The sequence below is a fragment of the Carcharodon carcharias genome, chromosome 11 (genome assembly GCF_017639515.1).
Source record: "Carcharodon carcharias isolate sCarCar2 chromosome 11, sCarCar2.pri, whole genome shotgun sequence".
Lineage (NCBI taxonomy): Eukaryota > Metazoa > Chordata > Chondrichthyes > Lamniformes > Lamnidae > Carcharodon > Carcharodon carcharias.
Genome location: NC_054477.1, coordinates 26685423 through 26706763, shown reverse-complemented (window position 1 = coordinate 26706763; position 21341 = coordinate 26685423).

Here is a 21341-nt window from a genome sequence, read left to right as displayed (position 1 = left end):
GGGTAAACAAGTCCAGAACTCCCTGGATGAGAAAGGAGATAGAAATTAAGATAAAGAGGAAAAAGTGTGCATAAGGCGGGTGTCAGGTAGAAAACACAATTGAGAACCAAGAGACCAAGAGGAATACAGAAGGTTCAGTGGGGAGGTGAAAAAGCATATTAGAGAAGTAAAGAGGGATTATGAGAAAAGACTGGCAGCCAACATAAAGGGGAATCCTAAAGTCTTCCATAGGCATATAAATAGTAAAAGGGTGGTAAAAGGAGGAGTAGGGCCAATTAGGGGCCTAAAAGGGAGTTTACACATGGATGAAGGGCCCATGGCTGAGGTATTAAATGAATACTTCACATCAGTCTTTACCAAGGAGGTAGATGCTACCCAGGCCATGGTAACACACAAGGAAGCTCTGTCACTAGAAGGGTTCAAAATTGATAAGGAGGAAGTGTTGAATAGACTGATGGTGCTTAAAGTTGACAAGAGACTGGATGAAATGTATCCAAGGATATTGAAGGAAGTGAGAGTAGAAATTGCAGGAGCACTGGCCATAATCTTTCAGTCTTCCCTAGACCCAGGGGAGGTGCCAAAGGATTGGAGAATTGCAAACATTACACCCTTGTTTAAAAAAGATTGTAAGGATAAGCCCAGCAATTACAGACCAGTCAGTTTAACTTCAGTGGTGGGCAAGATTTCAGAAACAATTATTCAGTATCGAATTAGTCATATGGAAAAATATGGGTGATGAGGAGGAGACAGAATGGATTTCTAAAGGCGAAATCGTGCTTAACTAACTTGCTGGAGTTTTTGAAGAGGTAACAGAAAAGGGCGATGAGGGTAATGCTGTTGATGTGGTGTACATGGACTTTCAAAAGACATTTGATACAGTGCCACAAAACAAACTCTTGAGAAAAGTTATTGCTCATAGAATAAAAGGGACAGCACCATGGATACAAAATTGGCTTAAAAATAGGAAGCAGAGAGTAATGGTTAATGGATATTTTTCAGGCTGGAGGAAGGTTTGTAGTGGAGTTCCCCAGGGGTCGGTATTGGAACTCTTGTTTTTCCTAATATAAAGCAATGATCAAGATCTTGGTGCGCAGGGGACAATTTCAAAGTTTGTGGACAATACAAAGCTTGAGAGTATTATAAACTGCAAGGAGGACAATATAGAATTTCAAAAGGGCATAGATACGTTGGTGGAGTGGGCAGATAGGTGGCAGATAAAGTGCAATGCGGAGAAGTGTGAGGTGATGCATTTTGGTAGGAAGAACATGGACAGACAATATAAAATAAGGGGTGAAATTTTGAAGGGGGTGGAGGAACAGAAAGATCATAGATCATTGAAGGTGGCAAAACAGGTGGAGAGAGCAATTAACAAAGTATATAGTATCCTTGGCTTTATTAATAGGGGCATAGAGTACAAGAGCAAGGAGGTTATGCTGAATTTATATAAAACATCATTAGACCACAGCTGGAGCATTGTATACAATTCTGGGTGCCACATTATAGAAAGGTGGTGAACACTTTGGAGAAAGTGCAGTAGAGGTTTACAAGAATGGTTCTAGCGATTAGAAACTTTGGTTACGAAGATAGATTGGAAAGGTTGGGACTGTTCTCGCTGGTGAGAAGGCTAAGAGGAGATTTAATAGAAATGTTCAAAATCATGAGGGGCTGGGCAGAGTATATAGGGAGAAATTGTTCCTGCTCGTAAAAGGATCAAGAACGAGAGGGCACAGATTTAAAGTGATTTGCAAAAAAAGCAAATGTGACATGAGTAAAAACTTTTCACACAATGAGTGATTCGGGTATGGAATGCACTGCCTGGAAGTGTGGTGGAGGCAGTTCAATCAAGGCATTCAAGAGGGCATTGGATGATTATTTGAATAGAAACAATGTGCAGGGATACAGGGAAAAGGCAGCACAACGGCAGTAGGTCATAATGCTCATTTGGAGAGCTGGTGCAGACACAATGGGCCGAATGGCCTGCTTCTGTGCCGTTAAAATTCTGTGATTCTGTGATATTGCATTCGATCATTCCCAGGTTTGTAATGTCTGTGTTCATTTTAGGTCTTTATGTTAAAATGTTGATGTTAACTTTGGCATAAACACACAGATTTTGCATGGTTAATTATTCATGGATGTGATACATACTCTCCAAGAAATAAATCTCTAATTAGAACTATTGTTAACAAGCAAGCCTAAATCAATAATTGTATCACACTTATGTGTGTGACACCCATGAATGATATTTGAAATAGGATTTCATATGTTTACAGCCATGGTCATAAATCTGACAGACATAAGGAGCTACATATGAGACCACTGTGGCATACAGAGATGTTGGACTTTATTATCATGGAAGGTGGTGATACTGAGTTTGATTTTTTTGATTGGTAAACAACTTTAATACTCTTTTCTTTTATAGTGTTAAGAATGCTTTTAACGTTCAGCATATAATTGAGGTTAAGAGACCAGAAGATCCTACTTTCAATTCCTGGTCAGTAGTTCTCTGTTCTCAGGTTGGTAGCAAGGACACTGTGATCACCACTCCACCACCCTCAGCTAGGGTGGCAACAATTTTTGGTCACTACTCTGTTATTATGGGGTTGTCTCAGGATACATTGGTTTCTTACTCCAGAAGAGATCTGGCTGGATGCAATGGTCTTTTGTCCAAAATGCCTTTGGTATCAGTAACTATTTACAAGGTAAACGATCATCAGGACATAGCTACGCCTCCTCTCTAAGGTGCTTCTCAATGATCTTCTCTCAGTGAGTGACATCACTGTGACACAGATCCTTACGCACATGCTCAGTAGCTATTACTAGAGTTAATCCTTTACTGTACAACTACCAGTCACCTTTCCTGGAAAAGGCACATGTGTGTTTAAGTGAATGTAACATTAAGGTTGGTTGTGATGGCCTCACAGTTGCATAACTTGGTAACATTCTTCGTCTAAGGGCAACCATGAGAAACGACCATTTGATAAAGTGCCAAGGTGACTGACTCTCAGCAATAGTGAACACCTCAGGTGAGATAAACAGGAAGGAGAGAGTTTGTCAATCTGTCAAACAATATATAAAGATATGAAAACTACCCTAATAGATTATATTATAATTGATTGAACATTAACAAACTGACAAGAATGGTCCTACATTCCATGCTAATTTATTTGACACAAGGTAAATTAAATCCTTTGTGGGTTCAATAAAAATAGGAATCAAGAGGATTAAAGTTTAAAAAAAAATCCGATGGAACACTCCAGAACATGAAAGTAATGGTCATGAGATCACATCATGACACTGGTTTCTCTATCCTGTTTTCTGTGTTTCTAAATTAACCTGAATTTGTAATAGTAATAATTGATATTCTATTTAATATGACTTAAACTTTAAAAACTTGAATGATATTTAAGTTTTATGTTGTCAACTTCCTTGCTGATTATCTTTGCAGGAAAAATCAAGATTGGAAGTGAATCACTACAAGGATCCTTCATGGAGGCGGCCTTGGATAAATGGCTATTTTTTTTTATTCACATCACTGGCTAGGCCAGCATTTATTGCCCATCCCTAATTGCCCTTGAGAAGGTGGTGGTGAGCTGCCTACTTGAGCCACTGCAATTCATGCGGTGTAGGTACACCCACAGTGCTGTTAGAGAAGGAGTTCCAGGATTTTGACCCAGTGACAGTGAAGGAACGGCGATATTTCCAAATCAGGATAGGCGGCTTGGAGGGAAACTTCCAGGTGGTGGTGTTCCCTTGTGTATGCTGCCCTTGTCCTTCTAGATGGCAATGGTCGTAGCTTTGGAAAGTGCTGCCTAAGAAGTCTTGGTGGGTTCCTGCAGACGTGAAAGTGAAAACTTCTGATGAAAGACTATCCTGAAGATGTTGATGTTAATCTCATTGGGGAAATAAAGCACTCTCATGATCATATTATGTAAAATGATGCAGATAAAGAACATTTAAGGAGCTGCATCAAGTCATCATCCAAGATAAGATTCAGCAGGCATTCTTCAATGTAGAAACAATATTGCGGCTATTTTTGAGTCTAATGGTAACAAACTGCTCAGGGGGGAGGTTATTTTCATAACTGAAAACATCAATACTGAACTATGGACAACAACGCTGCAAGGAAAGCTATGTGCCCTAAGCATTGTGTGTAGCAAAGGTGATAAACTTTGTAGCTTACAAAATGAGGAAATCATCGATGACTGCTCTCCAAAAATCACAAATGAAAAAGTTTTTAATTTTTAACTTTGTGATGTGCAAATAGACACACTGCAGGTTACATTACTGCTTCCTTTTAGTAAGGTGCTGATTCGTGTAAACACCCTTTTTGTTGACATTGATAAAAAGTTTTCATATATCATAATTAAGAAATCATGAACGGATTTTAATTTGAAACTATTATGTAATGCAAACAGGTATTTTGTAAAACTTGTTTTTGTTAGATTATATTTTTTTCTTTATGCCTTCCCCTTTGTGTAGATGCAAATATAAAACTTCCATATTTATATTTTGTGTATTGTGAGAATAATAAAGTTTTTTTTATTGCAGGAGACCTTTTAAGCTTGACATAGCTTAGAGCCTCAGCATGTCATAATTCAGCCCTAAAAATGCCTTTGCAGTAATTATAGTTCTATTTAGAGTGTAATGTATCTTTAAGAATAATACTCATGAGGAAAGATCACATGAATTATAGTAACCAATAGGAGAGTACCAGGGGTTGCAGAGAGCTAGTGTTTGGAGTTGAAAGCACAGTTTGCTGGGTATGTTGTAAATAAACAATGTTTCACTTAAGAAGTGTCTGCAGATCAACTCTATTACTAATAGTACAACTCGACCATCCTTACAACAGCATTGGAAATGTTCAGCAACAAAGGGAATTATTTTGTCACCTATTTCAGCACATTGGGTGGACTTTGGCTGTGGGTAATTTTCGGGCATCCATTTGAAGAACTTACTGATACTCCTGATGGAGTGCCTGGCCCATTTTGAGAGCAAGGCCTCATTAGTATAGGTGGCTGTAGGTGGAAAAAATAATTGCTGTATCCTTCTCCAGCCCTTCGACACCTCTACTTGCTTCCAACTCTGGCCTCTTGTGCAACTTCCACATCCCTCCCCTCCCCCACCCCTCTCCTCCCATTAGCGGCTATGCCTTCAGCTGGCTAAGGTCTTGGAACTAGCTCCTAAAATCACACCTTTGTCACTTCTCTAACCCCCTTTAAAAGCCTCCTCAAGCCCATTACTTTGATCACCTCTCCTAATATCTCTTTCCTTAGCCCAACATTGATTTTGTTTGCTTATGCTTATGTGCAGTGCCTCAAGACAAATTTTCTAGGTTAAAAGCACAATTATAAATACAAGTTATTAGTGTTGTTATGTTTCCTTTTGTTGCTGGGCTGGTAAATACTTTTTGCCCGAGTAGTTTTCTTTGCAGCCAATAACTCTGATGTCTGAATCCTGATGTAATCTCCATTACAGAGGGTTCCTTCTCTGGGTACCAATGGCAGGAAGGTGAACTGTCTACTTAAAAATATGCCTTCTCCAGGCCATAACCCAAGCCTGGATTCTCAGCGAATCCTACGGTCGACCTAGCAACTGCAATGTCAGGCATACGGGAACTCCCTAAGCTAACAGTTCATGCCTGGAGCTTCTCAATCTGCAATGCTGATGGTCCAGATAAGAGGGCAGGGGTTTCCTCCCCTTGCATTAGGGAGCTCCCATTCAACAGCCCAGTGTCTCTCCATTTCAGACTAACTTACGGCCAGTGTGCTGGCGTTAGGTCAGGAGTGCATCATTTTTAAATCGTCAGCAGTAGCAGTCTTCCACTCGTGGGCTCAATCCAGGTTAGGTCGGGGGGGTGGTCTTGCTCGGGAATGTTTCATTCAAGCAGCCTCATGAAATCATTCAAGGTCAGCAGTCATGTTTCCAGCCAGAACAAGATTGTTAGGCCCACTGGGCGGAATCCCCCCACCCCACCCGGTGAATGGTCGAGGCAGGTGGGGACGGACCATCGCACCAAGACATGGAAATCGGTTTCCCGATGGCGGGATCCCGACCGTCGTGGCGGGACAATGGCGTCTCTCCAACCCCTGCCACACGCCGTCAGCTAGCCCTTTTGCGTCCTATTGATTGGATTCAAATGAACCTCCAATTGGAATTCCCTTCCCTTCCCCTCCCCTCCTCACTGGCCCATTGTCCGAACGCATCCGGACCAACATAGCGTCCACTCGTCAGAACTCACCTGGACGGAGGCCTGGGGGAGGAGCTGTCAGATGCTGGGCAAGATGGAGGACTCTGAAGCTCGTGGTTTCTCGAGCACCACGTGGTCCAACGGTTTACCAGCGCCATCGCTCGCGCTTGGGCTCCCGCGCAGCGCTGGAGGGGGTGGGCTCCACCAGTGGTGAGCAGCGGCACGAGCTCGTGCGGCTCGGCGATGGTCTTCCATTTGTGTTGGGGGGGTGGTGTGAAGGAGATGGAGAGGGGTTGGGGAATGTTGGGTGCCCTCGGTGGGGGAAAGAATGAAAAGCAGGGGCGGGGTGGGGGGGTTGCGGTCTGTGGTGGGTGAGATGTTTCATGGAGTGGGAAGGGCCATGGTGGGTTACAGGCAGCGTCGGGGTACGACGTGTGCAGGTGGGAATGAGCCGGGGGGGGGGGGGGGGGCGGAGACGTGTGTGTGCAGGTGTGGATGAGCCTTGTGGGGGAGGGAGATGCGTGTGTGCAGGTGTTAAAGGGCCTTTGGGGGAAGTGTGTGTCTGCAGGTGAGAATGGACTGTGGGTGTGTGTTTGTGCAGGTGTGACTGGGCTGTGTGTCTGTTTGTGTGTGTGCAGGTCTGAATGGGCCGTGGGGGGAGGGTTGTGTGTGGCTGTGAACGGGAACTCGCAGTCACCCCTACCTGCAGACTACATGGACTGCCATTTGGCTATGATGCATCAACACATCATGTTGAGAAGCCTTTTTGACATGGGCTGCATAGATGGTGGCCTGGCCACTGAGGCCCATGTCCCAGTTCCCACTTTGTGAGGTGAGTTTAAGCAGTAGAGGGTTCACTTACCCTGGTGGTGCAGGTGAGGTGATTCATCCTTTTCCTGCACTGCGGGGCTGTCCTCTGCTGTGCACTATGTGCACTCACAACCCTGACAACTGTCTTCCATGCAGACTAGGTGAGTCGGGTGGGGCTCCTCCTCCCAGCCCTGGGATAGAGGATGTCTGTTGGATCCAGTGCCTTAGTTTGTTGGGATTAAAGGATCCAGTTGCACGCTTGCTTCAGGATGACTGAGTTGGTACCTAGACAGAGAAGATCTGTAGACTGTTCTAGAAGAAACATATTCTGTTTATTTACAAAAGGGACTCAGCAGCTACACTTGCGTGTTTACAACTCAAAACTTTGTCTTTACATTTCAGACTGCAACTCAATGCTGCTGACGACAGAGGTAGCCCACGCTACTCTGCTACTGAGTACTGAGATCATGTGATCTTATATTACAACATTTGTCTTAAAGGTAAGTCTTAAAGGTACATCAGATTACTACACCCCTCCCCCTTTACTCAGAAATACATTTTACAATTTTTTTCAAAACAGCAAATTATTCACACAGACCAATAATTTACAAAGTCAATCTTTCTGGTGGTTTCCTTCTGTGTGTAGAAGGTCTCAGCTCTACAGCTTCTGTTGTTTGATCTGGAACCTCCCTGACTGTAGGCGGTTGAGCATCTGGTTCTTCAGTAGGCACCTGCAAATCTGTTTGTTCGACTCTTTCAGGTACAGTTGACTCTTCAGGTGCATCTGTACTCAGCTGATTTCTTTCAACAGGAGACATTGAACACTGGTGGAATTATTTCTGGATATTTTGTGTCTGCTCTTATATGACCCTCATGTCTCCGTATGACTCTATCTTCCACTTTCATGTGGTGGGAAAGAGGTCCCGTTACTATACTTATTTCACCAAACAACCATGTTGGTCCTTCTCTAAAATTCTTCACATATACTTTCTCTCCTACATTAAACATCCTGTCACAATTGTGACATTCATGACAAATTTTCTGACTTCTCTGGCTCCTTTCCACCTTCCCCCTGCCCCCAACTTTGGCATAATTAGGCTCAATCTCGATTGGAGATGGTGCTTCATCAACAATTCCACAGGTGTGAACATCCCATTAGCATATGAGGGTTGATTCTATAATGGAAAAGAAATCGTGCTAATTTAGTCGCTATAGGATCTCCAGACAATTTCTTCATACTAGATTTGAACATCTGAACTGCTCTCTCAGCCAATCCATTTGAAGAAGGGTGGTATGGTGAAGTTTGCACATGAGTAATACCGTTGAGGCTGATAAATCGGTGAGATTCACTCGTAAATACTGTTCCATTGTCTGATATGACCACCTCAGGTAGTCCGTTGATTCCGAAACTTTGTCGTAGCTTGCCTATTGCAGCGGATGACGTCAGTGACCTCACTTTACATATCTCCATCCATTTCGAATGAGGGTCAATGATAAGTAGAAACATTGTTCCCATAACAGGTCCTACATAGTCGATGTGTACTCGCACTCATGGCCTTCCTGTCCACTCCCAGGAATGTAACGAAGCTGTTGCAGGTAATTTTTGTACTTGCTGACACTGCATACAACTTCCCACTAAGTTTTCTATTTCTCCATTTATCCCAGGCTGCCATAGATAGCTGCTTGCTATTGCCTTCATTTTGGAAATTCCACGTTGTGCACTGTGAAGTTCAGAGAACAGTGGCTTTCATCCTTTTGGAGGAACAATCACTCGTGCTCCCCACAATAAGATACCTTCCTAGCTGGTTATTTCATATCTTCTCTGGAAATAGGGTTTCATTTCATCAGATTCTTGTTTTTGTGACCAACCATGAAGAACTTAATTTTGCATTTTGGATAAGACTGGGTCTCAATTTGTCCAATCTTTAATCTGTCCAGCACATATCGGTGATGAGCCCAGGAAGTTCAATAACAAAACGAATTTCTGAGAAATTGGAGTATCCTCATATTTTACTTGTATGACTGACTGCATCTGCATTTGCAACTTGAATTCTGGGTCTATGAATGAAAGTATGCTCATACGCTGCCAAGATCAATGCCCACCTTTGTACTCTTGCTGAGGCTATAGGGGGTATAGCCTTGTCTTCACTGAATAATCCTAATAATGGCTTGTGGTACGATATGATAGTAAAATGATGACCGTGTACATACTGGTGAAACTTATTAACACGGAAGGTGATTGACAGGTCGTCTTTTTCTATTTGAGTGTACCGTTGTATTGAGTGTTCTCAATACATATCCTATAGGTTGTTCTGATCCATCATCCATTCGATGGGAAAGCACTGCTTCCACTCCATAGGGAGATGCGTCACAAGTTAATACCAACTCTTTTTTGGGTCAAAATGTACTAGAAGTGTAGATAATTGTAACACCTGTTTCACTTTTAGGAAGAAGCTTTCATGTGGTGTTTGACAGGACCATCACTGGTTTTTCTTGAGAAAATAATACAGTGGTGCCAGTTCTGTCGACAAATTAGGCAAGAAATGTCCATAGTAATTGATCATCCCCAAGAATGAATTCAGTTTGAGTGTATTCTTTGACGCTGTAATGGTTTTCACTTTTTCTTCAACTGGGTGTAGGCCATGTGAACCTACCTTGTGACCTAGATAAGTTACCTCTTTCACTTGGAATGTGCACTTTCCTTTTTCAAACACACTCAACCTGCGAAAAATGTTTCAAAGCTCAAGTTCATCAAATGTTCCTTTTCATTGAGTCCAGTCACAAGAATGCTATTCAAATAAACTGCAACGTAGGACAGTCCCTGTAGTAAACTTTCCATGGTTCTTTGCAATATGGTGCAAGCAGAAAATACACTAAAAGGTATATGGGTTTATTGGCACAATCCTTTGTGTTTATCAATGGTGACAAATTTCCAGGAGGCCTTCTCTAATTCCAATTAATTCCAATTGTTGATAAGCATTACTCATATCAAGCTTTGTGTAGGCAGTTCCATCTGCCAGTTCAGCGTATGTCTTCAATTTTTGGTATGGGGTTTCTGTCCAACTTAGCCACTTTATTGACTTAATTTGTAGTCCCCACAAATTCGAATGCTTCGGTCAGGTTTGAGAACAGGTACAATTGGTGTTGCCCATCCTGAAAACTGCACTGGTTGTATCACTCCCAGTTTTCCTAATCTGTCCAGTTCGGCATCTCCCTTATCCCGTATTGCATAAGGTACTGGTCTTGTCTTCATGAATCTTGTTGCCTCTGAATCTACATGAATTTTTCCCTGTAGCCCCTCAATCTTACCAAGTTCGCCCTTGAAAACTGAGGCATATTTTTGTAGTAGCTCTGAAAGCCCATTACTTCTCAGTTGGAAGGTGTCAGTCCATTCCAATTTAATTTCTTTCAGCCAGGTTCATCCGAAGAGACTAGGTCCCTCACCTGCTACTACCATCAAGGGTAATTTCACTGTTTGACCTTCATCATGTACTGTGACTTTACTTAAGCTCTTGACCTGTATGTCTTCTCCCTTGTAAATTTTCAATTTGGGGCATCAGTTTCTTTCAAATTTAGTTTACGTTCCCCATGATTCAGATATTTGAAAGTATATTTACCTATCACCATTGTGGCTGCTCCACTATCTAGCTCCATTCTGACAGACCTCTCATTTACTCTCATGGTTACATAGGTTCTGCTCATCCTACCTTTAAATTATATAACGGATACATATCTGAATCTACTTCTTCAGGCTTTTCAACACTGTTAATCTCATTGGCTTTTTGCTTTTCTCTAAAAGCCTGCCTGATTCTATCTTTACAATGCCTCATGAGATATCCATTTCGATGACAGAAAAAATATTCAATATTTTTAAACTGTGTCTCATTACAAGATTACCTGGAAAAACTCAGCAGGTCTGGCAGCATCGGCGGAGAAGAAAAGAGTTGACGTTTCGAGAACGTTCTGTTGAAGGGTCATGAGGACTCGAAACGTCAACTCTTTTCTTCTCCGCCGATGCTGCCAGACCTGCTGAGTTTTTCCAGGTAATTCTGTTTTTGTTTTGGATTTCCAGCATCCGCAGTTTTTTGTTTTTAATTCATTACAAGGTGTCTGCTTCCACCTCTGTTACCGTTATTCCATGTTTTTGCTGCTCAGCTATCTCTTTTACTTTGTCTGCTAGCGGTGGCTGCTTCCCATTCCTGAGTAAAGCTTTGCATTTTCATGCTCCTTTTGGCTGAGGCTCCTCACCCAACACGGAGGACGGCGCCATTTTGCACTCCTCATTTGGCTTTCGAGTCCTGCACTGCACCTTCCATTGCCAGAGCGATTTCCAATGCCTTCTGAAAATCTGAATTTGTTTCAGACAGTAATCTCTTCTGAATCGCATTGTCATTTATACCGCACACCAAATGATCTCTAAGGATATCATTGATAGATGTACCAAACTCTCAATATTCAGTTAATTACTAAAGATTTGCTACATAACAAGTGACTGTCTCCCCCAAGGCTCTATTCCTTGAGTTAAATTTGAACCATTGCATTGTCACCGACAGCTTAGGTTGGTAATAATTCTTTACGTGATTCACTAAGTCATCAAATCCTTTTGAATCTGGGGCACAGGGTACCAACAAATTTTGAATTAATCCATATGTCTTACTCTCACATGTGGATAAGAGGATCATGCGCTTCTTCTCCTCCCCCGCAATGTTGATTGCCTAGAAGAAGAACACGAGTCGTTCAGCATAATGCGACCAGTCGTCCAAGGTTCGATCTTCCAAATTGCAGCATGCTCTGAGGGAATTGCTTCAACGATCAGGAAGGAAATTTTTCTTTACTTACAATTACCGTGCGAGGTACGGCCCGATTTCGGTTCTCTGATTTCCTTCGTTCTTTCTTGCTTTTTACCTCAGCCTTTTGTGTCTTTTCTTGCTTTTTACTCTTGTTGCCAGTTTGTTGGATCCAATGCACTTGATTTGTTGAGGCTAAAGGATCCATTCTTAGAAGAAACACCTTTTAAATACGGTGCCCAGATGTGACGACTGAGCACACGCCTTTCTGCCCGCACCACCACTAAAAAGATTAGGTGAACACCCCCTCCCCCCCACCCCTGCTGCATAGTTAATGAGCCCCCAGCATTGTGTGATTTGATGTGATTTTCCGTTGGGCTCCGTGTAGGGAAAGGCTCCTGCTTCCCACCCATGCCACACTGCTTAGGACCAGAGTGGAAAACCCCTGCCATTGTTTTTCAACAACATTGTGGGTGGGACTTTTCAGTGGGCATGTGGGGGCGGGCTCAACACTCCAATGCATAAAATGACGCGCGATGACATCGGGCATGTGTCCCAACATCATTGCGATGTTTTGCTCGGCAAACGCGTGCCGGAGTCGGCTGCACACCCGCCGATATTTAAATGGCCTATTAAGGTCATTAAGGAAGTGATTAATGTAATTGTTAATGGTGCCCGTCCAACCTTAAGGTTGGCGGGCAAGCGAAAAGGACAAGCGGCCTTCATATTTTTTAGGAAATTTCATCCATGAGCGGGATGAGGTTTCCTAAAGCTTTCATTAAATAAATAAAGAATTTTTCCAAGATATAAAACATATCCCGTCTCGCGTGACATAGTCACATGAGGGGACATGTTTGATTAAATTTTCTCTCCATTTATTTAATTATTTTAACATCAATTCAATCTCCCTGAGGTGGCTCTGTGCCTCAGGGCAATTGAAGCGCTGTTTAGCTTACATGCGTGAAAGAGCGCAGGCCCCGACTCTCCCTCCTCCCCCCGCCCGCACAGGTAGCACTGAGCGCTACAGCTCGTGTCTTACGCTTGTCGGGCCTTAATTGGCCCGCCCGTGTAAAATGGTAGCATGGAGCCGATCGTGGGCGGCGATTGGCTCCGCAACTGCCCCCGCCTGCTCCCGCTCCTGCCGAGCCCACCCTCTGCCTGAAAAATTCAGGCCTCTGACATAGGAAGATGCAAAGAGAAATCTTCCAATTAAGTATATCCTAGTATCCAGCCCTTTTCCAGTGATGCTTTGCACCTGCCATATCAGTAGTATATGTTTGATGTGAAAACTCTGACCTGAGGCATGATTGCAACAGTGGTTCCATTGATGGAAATATTTATTCATTTCTTGTTTCCGGTTTCTTATTTAAAGTGGCACAATCTTGGCAATATCTATGTTTGGAACTGAAAGGATTTGTCAAAACAGAATCATATAGTTGAGAGTGGATGACAAAATTAGAGCATCTGATAGATATTTCAATCGTGAAATGCCCTGGAAATACATTACTAAACTTTACCTTTATTCAAGCATGCAATCTGTATGCAAAACAAGGAGTTTGTTGTAATATGCACTGACAAATGTTAGTAATTTCCTTTGGGTATACAATTATTCTACGTAATCAGAAAGTTTATCGCATCTGTCATCTGCAATGGGAAGATGCCTAACAACTGTCATGAAGAATGTTTGGTGGCAATAGTGAAGGGATAGACCCATTAGCCTTTTAAGGGTTTAATATAATGCAGAATAGGGAACCTGAATAGTCATGGCAAAGTGTATCTGGATTGAAGGCAGTTTCTCTTTTATTACACTTTGTATATTTGGTGGGAGGATGAGGGAATATAGGAACAGGAGTAGACCATTCAACTCCTCAAGCCTGTTCCACCATATGATTAGAAAATGGCTGACCTATATCTCAACTCCCTCATCGTTCATACCATTACATAAGAAAAATTGATTGAGTGTGAAAATTGCAAATGCATCAGAATTCATGGCCTTTGAGGCACAAGTTCCAGATTTCCACTGTCCTTTATGTAAAAAGATTGTGCAAGATTTTGGGTTCAGAAGCCACAGATACCTAAGATAGACAATCAAGTATTCAGGAGGTATTTTAAGGCAGTTTATTAAGTTTATTTAGAAGTAATATTTCAGAAATGATGCATTTGCTAAATAGACAGGAAAAATATGCAACACATGACAGTGGAGAATGGTTTACTGATCCCAGAGGACAAACAGATGGCTGGCATGGAGTGTGTTGATCTCAGTAGCTTGTGATGGTAGCATTCTAGTCTCTTGCTGAAGTGTTAGGGAACTCTTTCCCCCTATCTTCCTCCATCTTTCCTGGTCCATCTTCCATCTGAACAAGGCAGAGATACTTGATGAGGCCTGCCGCTTGACCAGGACTGCCACCTGACTCGGACTGCCCTCTGTCTCTGAGCACTCATTGATATACTTTAACTCTAAAGACTGGAAAGCTTACCCAGTATCAATAATCTGTTCAAACCCTTCTGACCAATGGATATAGGACAGTTAGCCAAATGTCAGGGTGTACACCTCCTTCGCATTTGTCAACCTGGCTTGAGGTCACTGAGCCACACAGGGCACCAGAAGCCTTGCTGCTATCAATTCAGGAGCATTGACTTTGATGAGGGGAGCACAATCTTTGTAACCTTTATCTCTACCTTGTCTTGGTCCCTGACTCCTTAGGATTGTTTATGTTTTTTTTCAGAGAGAGAAAAATAAGAATATTGTGCCAGCTATTTCCTTGAGAGTTCTATACAATTCTAAAAATAAATTTCATAAAGATCTCTATTTCTTACAAGGTACTTCCTGATTCCAGTCCTAAACAGCCTATCACTAATTTTAAGAATTTTACTCTCTTGTTTTGGAGATTCCACCACAACAATTGGTTCTTCTGTACCTACCCTATCAAATCTTTTAACCATTTTAAATATCTTGATTAGACAAAGGGATTATGTTCACACAAACCGACGGAGGCAGGACCTATGTTAGAATTGAGAAGTAAATAAACATGCAACTTTCCTATTTAGTGATTACCTGAAAATTAATTAAATATGCTCAGACTAGTCTCTAAAAACAGGACCATCCTGAATTAAAATTCTAAGCTGACATTCTAGTGCAGTATTTAGGGAGTGCTGCCTTATAGGAGGTGCCGATTTTTGGATAAGATGTTAAACTGAGGTCCTGTTGTCACTGTAATATGGATTAAAAGATCATATGGCACTATTTTCAAAAACAGGGAGGTTCACCCCAGTGTCCAGGCCAACATTTACCTCTCAAAACAGATTATTAGGTCATGATCCCACTGCTGTTTGTGGGAGCTTGCAGTATGCAAAGTGAATGCAATTCCAAAGTATTTCAATGGTTGTAACATGCTTTTGAGGTCTCCCGAGGTCATGAAAGGTTCTACAAGGGTAAAATTTTTTTTGCTCGGCGCGTTGGCGCATACCCAACCTGACTGAGCGTAAAATGACGTGTGATGACGTCAGGCAAGCATCCGATGTCAGCGTGCGCGCCAGCAATTAAAAGGCTTATTAAGGCCATTAAAAATTTAATTAAAAGAAATTTTATGATTGGCAGACAGATGAAAAGGCCAAGCGGCCTTTGCACTTTTTTGTCCATGGGTGGGATGAGGTTTCCAAAAGCAAATAAAAATAAAAGAAAAACTTTAACATTTTTCAGTAATAACATATCCCTGCTCATGCGACAGTCACTTGAGGGACGTGTTTTATAACATTTATAAAATCTTTATTTTTTTAAATAAATCTGTTCATCTCTCTGAGACACCTCTGTGCCTCAGGGAGATTTGCAAATGGCACTCACGCTCATGCGCGAAGTTCACACTCGCCCTCCCCTACCCACCCCTGCCCATGCAAGCATTGCTGAGCACTGCCACTTGCTTTTCTCTCTGGGCAGGCCTTAATTGGCCTGCCAGCATGAATTTGTCTTCCGGCCCTGATTGCAGGCAGCAGTCAGCTTCCTGACCGCCCCCGCTGAGCCCGCCCGATGGGTGAAATTCTGCCCCAAGTTGTTCTGTCTTCTGTTCTGATTTGGAATTACTGTATGATCACGTTAGCTATGCCCAGATTGTCAATGCAGGTGCCAAAGGGTATGATAAGTGCAACAATATTTGTGACCCCTTTTTAGGAGTTTGTTTACATTTTTGTTCCATGTTCCGCACAGTGGAAATTTTTGGCATGGTACAACAGTGATTTTACAAAGGGCATTCGTATTGCACTATGCTAGTCCATGGGGTTTCTGGCAGGAACAGCAGCCACTATTGAAAAATCTTACTTACACTGAAAGACATAGTTTGAGCGAGTGTGGATTAAGGTGGTAGCCTCGCTCAGGGTTCACCGAAGAGAACCAAGTGAGCTGGCCTTGTAAATGCAGCTGCATTCAATCGCTTTCAAGTCAAGCACATGCTAAATATACCACTTGACTTCCTGATTAATGCAGGGGTGAACAGAAGTAGGGAAAATTAACCTTTGTTTTCAATAAATAGCTGATCTTGATCTAGAACAACATCTATAATATTGTGCTGCATGGCCGATTTTGGCTTCTTGTGGTCCCAGCGCCATATAAACCAATGGATATGTGATACATAGAATATATAATATAGGATCATAGAACCGTACAATAAAGAAGGAGCCTGTTCAGCCCATCGTTCTTAGGCTGACGCTTCTAAAGAGCAGCCCTATATATTCTGCTCCCTTTTTCCTGTAGCCTTGCAATTTTTTTCCATTTCAAAATTATGTCCAATTCTCTTTGGAAGTTACTATTGAACCTGCTTCCATTCAGTACCTGCAATAGAAAAATTCTCCTAATCTTCCCTGTGTTTTTTTTATCAATTATGACACACCCATGCCCTTATCAACCCACTAGTAGAAACAGTTTCTCCTTATATTACGTAGGATTTATAACACATACAGAAACAGGCCATTCAGCCCAACTGGCCTATGCCTGTATTTATGATCCACATGATCCACCTTAGTTCATCTAATCCCATCAGCAGATCCTTCTATTCCTCTGTCCCTAATGTGTTTATCCAGCTTCCCTGTAAACGTCCTCGTGGAGGCTGAGCGTCAACTCGCAGACACTTCCTCCTCCCTCTCCCTGGACCATGAACCCACCACTGAACATCAAACCATTGTTTCCAGGACTGTCACTGACCTCATCTCCTCTGGAGATCTTCCTCCCACAGCTTCCAACCTGATAGTCACCCAACCTCGGACTGCCCGCTTCTACCTTCTACCCAAAATCCACAAACAGAACTGTCCCTGCAGACCGATCATGTCAGCCTGTTCCTGCCCCACGAACTCATTTCTCGTTATCTTGACTCCCTTCTCTCTCCCCTTGTCTAGTCCCTTCCCACCTACATCCGTGATTCCTCTGACACCTTACGTCACATCAACAATTTCCAGTTCCCTGGCCCCAACCGCTTCCTCTTCACCTTGGACGTCCAATCCCTCTACACCTTCATCCCCCACCAGGATGGTCTGAGCTTCTTCCTCGAACAGAGGCCGGAACAATCCCCATCCACCACTACTCTCCTCCCTCCGGCTGAACTTGTTCTCACACTGAACAATTTCTCCTTTAGCTCCTCTCACTTCCTCCAAGTAAAAGGTGTGGCAATGGGTACCAACATGGGCCACAGCTATGCCTGTCTCTTTATGGGGTATGTGGAACATTCCTTGTTCCAGTCCTACTCCGGCCCCCTCCCACAACTCTTTCTCCGGTACAACAATGATTACCTCGGTGCTGCTTCATGCTCTCGTCGGGACCTGGAAAAATTTATTAATTTTGCTTCCAATCTCCACCCCTCCATCATTTTCACATGGTCCATCTCTGACACTTCCCTTCCCTTCCTTGACCTCTCTGTCTCAATTTCTGGTGACAGACTGTCCGCCAATATCCATTACAAGCCTACCAACTCCCACAGCTACCTCGACTACAGCTCCTCACACCCTACTTTCTGTAAGGACTCCATCCATTCTCTCAGTTCCTTCGCCTCTGTCTCATCTGTTCTGATGATGCTACCTTCAAAAACAGTTCCTCTGACATGTCCTCCTTCTTCCTTAACCGTGGTTTTCCACCCACAGTTGTTGACAGGGCCCTCAACCGTGTCCGGCCCATCTCCCGTGCATCTGCCCTCACGCCTTCTCCTTCCTCCCAGAAACATGATAGGGTCCCCCATGTCCTCACTTATCACCCCACCAGCCTCCGCATTCAAAGGATCATCCTCCGCCATTTCCATCTACTCCAGCATGATGCCACCACCAAACACATCTTCCCTTCACCCCCCCGGTGGCATTCCGTAGGGATCGTTCCCTCTGGTACACCTTGGTCCACTCCTCCATCATCCCCTACTCCTCAACCCCCACCTATGGCACCACCCCATGCCCACGCAAAAGATGCAACACCTGCCCTTTCACTTCCTCTCTCCTCACCATCCAAGGGCCCAAACACTCCTTTCAAGTGAAGCAGCATTTCACTTGCATTTCCCCTAACTTAGTCTACTGCATTCGATGCTCCCCATGCGGTCTCCTCTACATTGGAGAGACCAAACGTAAACTGGGTGACCGCTTTGCAGAACACCTGCGGTCTGTCCGCTAGAAAGACCCAAACCTCCCTGTCGCTTGCCATTTTAACACTCCACCCTGCTCTCTTGCCCACATGTCTGTCCTTGGCTTGTTGCATTGTTCCCGTGAAGCCCAACGCAAACTGGAGGAACAGCACCTCATCTTCCAACTAGGCACTTTACAGCCTTCCGGACTGAATATTGAATTGAACAAGTTTAGATCTTGAACTCACTCCTCCATCCCCACCCCCTTTCCGTTTCTTCCCCCTTCCTTTTGTTTTTTCCAATAATTTACATAGATTTTTCTTTTCCCACCTATTTCCATTATTTTTAAATCTATATCTTTTATGCCCTGTTAGTCCTTCCACCCCACCCCCACTAGAGCTGTACCTTGAGTATCCTGCCATCCATTCTTAATTAGCACATTCGTTTAGATAATATCACCACCCTCAACACCTCTTTGTTCTTCTGTCTGTGACATCTTTTGATTATCTGCTCCTATCACTGCTTGCTTGTCCCTACAACCACAACCGCACCCCCCTTTCTCTCGCCCACCACTTCTCTCCCCCCCACACCTTAAACCAGCTTATATTTCACCCCTCTCCTAATATTCACTCAGTTCTGTTGAAGGGTCATGAGGACTCGAAACATCAACTCTTTTCTTCTCCCCGATGCTGCCAGACCTGCTGAGTTTTTCCAGGGAATTCTGTTTTTGTTTTGGATTTCCAGCATCCGCAGTTTTTTGTCTTTATAACGTGTGCATGCGGTTTGCCGCAATTACCCCAGTTGGCAGCAAGTTCTAATTCCAACCAAAACCAGAATTACCTGGAAAAACTCAGCAGGTCTGGCAGCATCGGCGGAGAAGAAAAGAGTTGACGTTTCGAGTCCTCATGACCCTTCGACAGAACTTGAGTTCGAGTCCAGGAAAGAGCTGAAATATAAGCTGGTTTAAGGTGTGTGTGTGGGGGGCGGAGAGATAGAGAGACAGAGAGGTGGAGGGGGTGGGTGTGGTTGTAGGGACAAACAAGCAGTGATAGAAGCAGATCATCAAAAGATGTCAACGACAATAGTACAATAGAACATATAGGTGTTAAAGTTGGTGATATTATCTAAACGAATGTGCTAATTAAGAATGGATGGTAGGGCACTCAAGGTATAGCTCTAGTGGGGTTTTTTTTTAATTTTTTTTTATAATGGAAATAGGTGGGAAAAGGAAAATCTTTATAATTTATTGGAAAAAAAAAGGAAGGGGGAAACAGAAAGGGGGGGTGGGGATGGGAGAGGGAGCTCACGACCTAAAGTTGCTGAATTCAATATTCAGTCCGGAAGGCTGTAAAGTCCCTAGTCGGAAGATGAGGTGTTGTTCCTCCAGTTTGCGTTGGGCTTCACTGGAACAATGCAGCAAGCCAAGGACAGACATGTGGGCAAGAGAGCAGGGTGGAGTGTTAAAATGGCAAGCGACAGGGAGGTTTGGGTCATTCTTGCGGACAGACCGCAGGTGTTCTGCAAAGCGGTCGCCCAGTTTACGTTTGGTCTCTCCAATGTAGAGGAGACCACATTAGGAGCAACGAATGCAGTAGACTAAGTTAGGGGAAATGCAAGTGAAATGCTGCTTCACTTGAAAGGAGTGTTTGGGTCCTTGGACGGTGAGGAGAGAGGAAGTGAAGGGGCAGGTGTTGCATCTTTTGCATGGGCATGGGGTTGTGCCATAGGAGGGGGTTGAGGAGTAGGGGGTGATGGAGGAGTGGACCAGGGTGTCCCGGAGGGAGCGATCCCTACGGAATGCCGATAAGGGGGGTGAAGGGAAGATGTGTTTGGTGGTGGCATCATGCTGGAGTTGGCGGAAATGGCGGAGGATGGTCCTTTGAATGCGGAGGCTGGTGGGGTGATAAGTGAGGACAAGGGGGACCCTATCATGTTTCTGGGAGGGAGGAGAAGGCGTGAGGGCGGATGCGCGGGAGATGGGCCGGACACGGTTGAGGGCCCTGTCAACGACTGTGGGTGGAAAACCTCGGTTAAGGAAGAAGGAGGACATGTCAGAGGAACTGTTTTTGAATGTAGCATCATCGGAACAGATGTGACGGAGGCGAAGGAACTGAGGGAATGGGATGGAGTCCTTACAGGATGCGGGGTGTGAGGAGCTGTAGTCGAGATAGCTGTGGGAGTCGGTGGGTTTGTAATGGATATTGGTGGACAGTCTATCACCAGAGATTGAGACAGAGAGGTCAAGGAAGGGAAGGGAAGTGTCAGAGATGGACCACGTGAAAATGATGGAGGGGTGGAGATTGGAAGCAAAATTAATAAATTTTTCCAAGTCCTGACGAGAGCATGAAGCGGCACCAACCACCTACTGAGTAAATAATTTTCTTTTGAATTCCATGTCCCTCAAAAATTCGACCAAAGTTGCAAAGCTACAAGACCTGTTACTTCTAAATAAATGCTGACTTCCCTTATGCTCCTCAAATGAATATTGACAAGATTCCATAAATGCTCTCAAACTTATTTCCTCATTACTCGTGGTCGACTATCTAGTTTATAATATCTGTGATGATCACTGACTCCAGATATTTGGAAAAGATTTGTTCATCTTTCAATCCACAGGCCACACTTACTATATTTATGGAACTTCTAAAGGTATTCAATACATCCTTGTGAATTGTTTCCTTTTACTCAGCAAAACTCTTATGTCTTTCTAAATATGAAAAGTGATATTAGGGTCAGGCTGTTGAGGATTCTGGTGCCTATCCCATTTTATTTAATTCCTTGAATTTCTTCATGATAAATGTTTGCTGATGGCTACTATGTTCAATTTTGTATAAAAAATAAAGGATGTCATGGAAGCATCAGCACTCACCACTTTTCAAAGAAAACTGTCCGCAAAGATCTAACAATCTCTCTGGTGTGAATTGCTGCTTTCCTGATGACAGTTTGAATCTGACGCCAACTCAAGGGGGATTG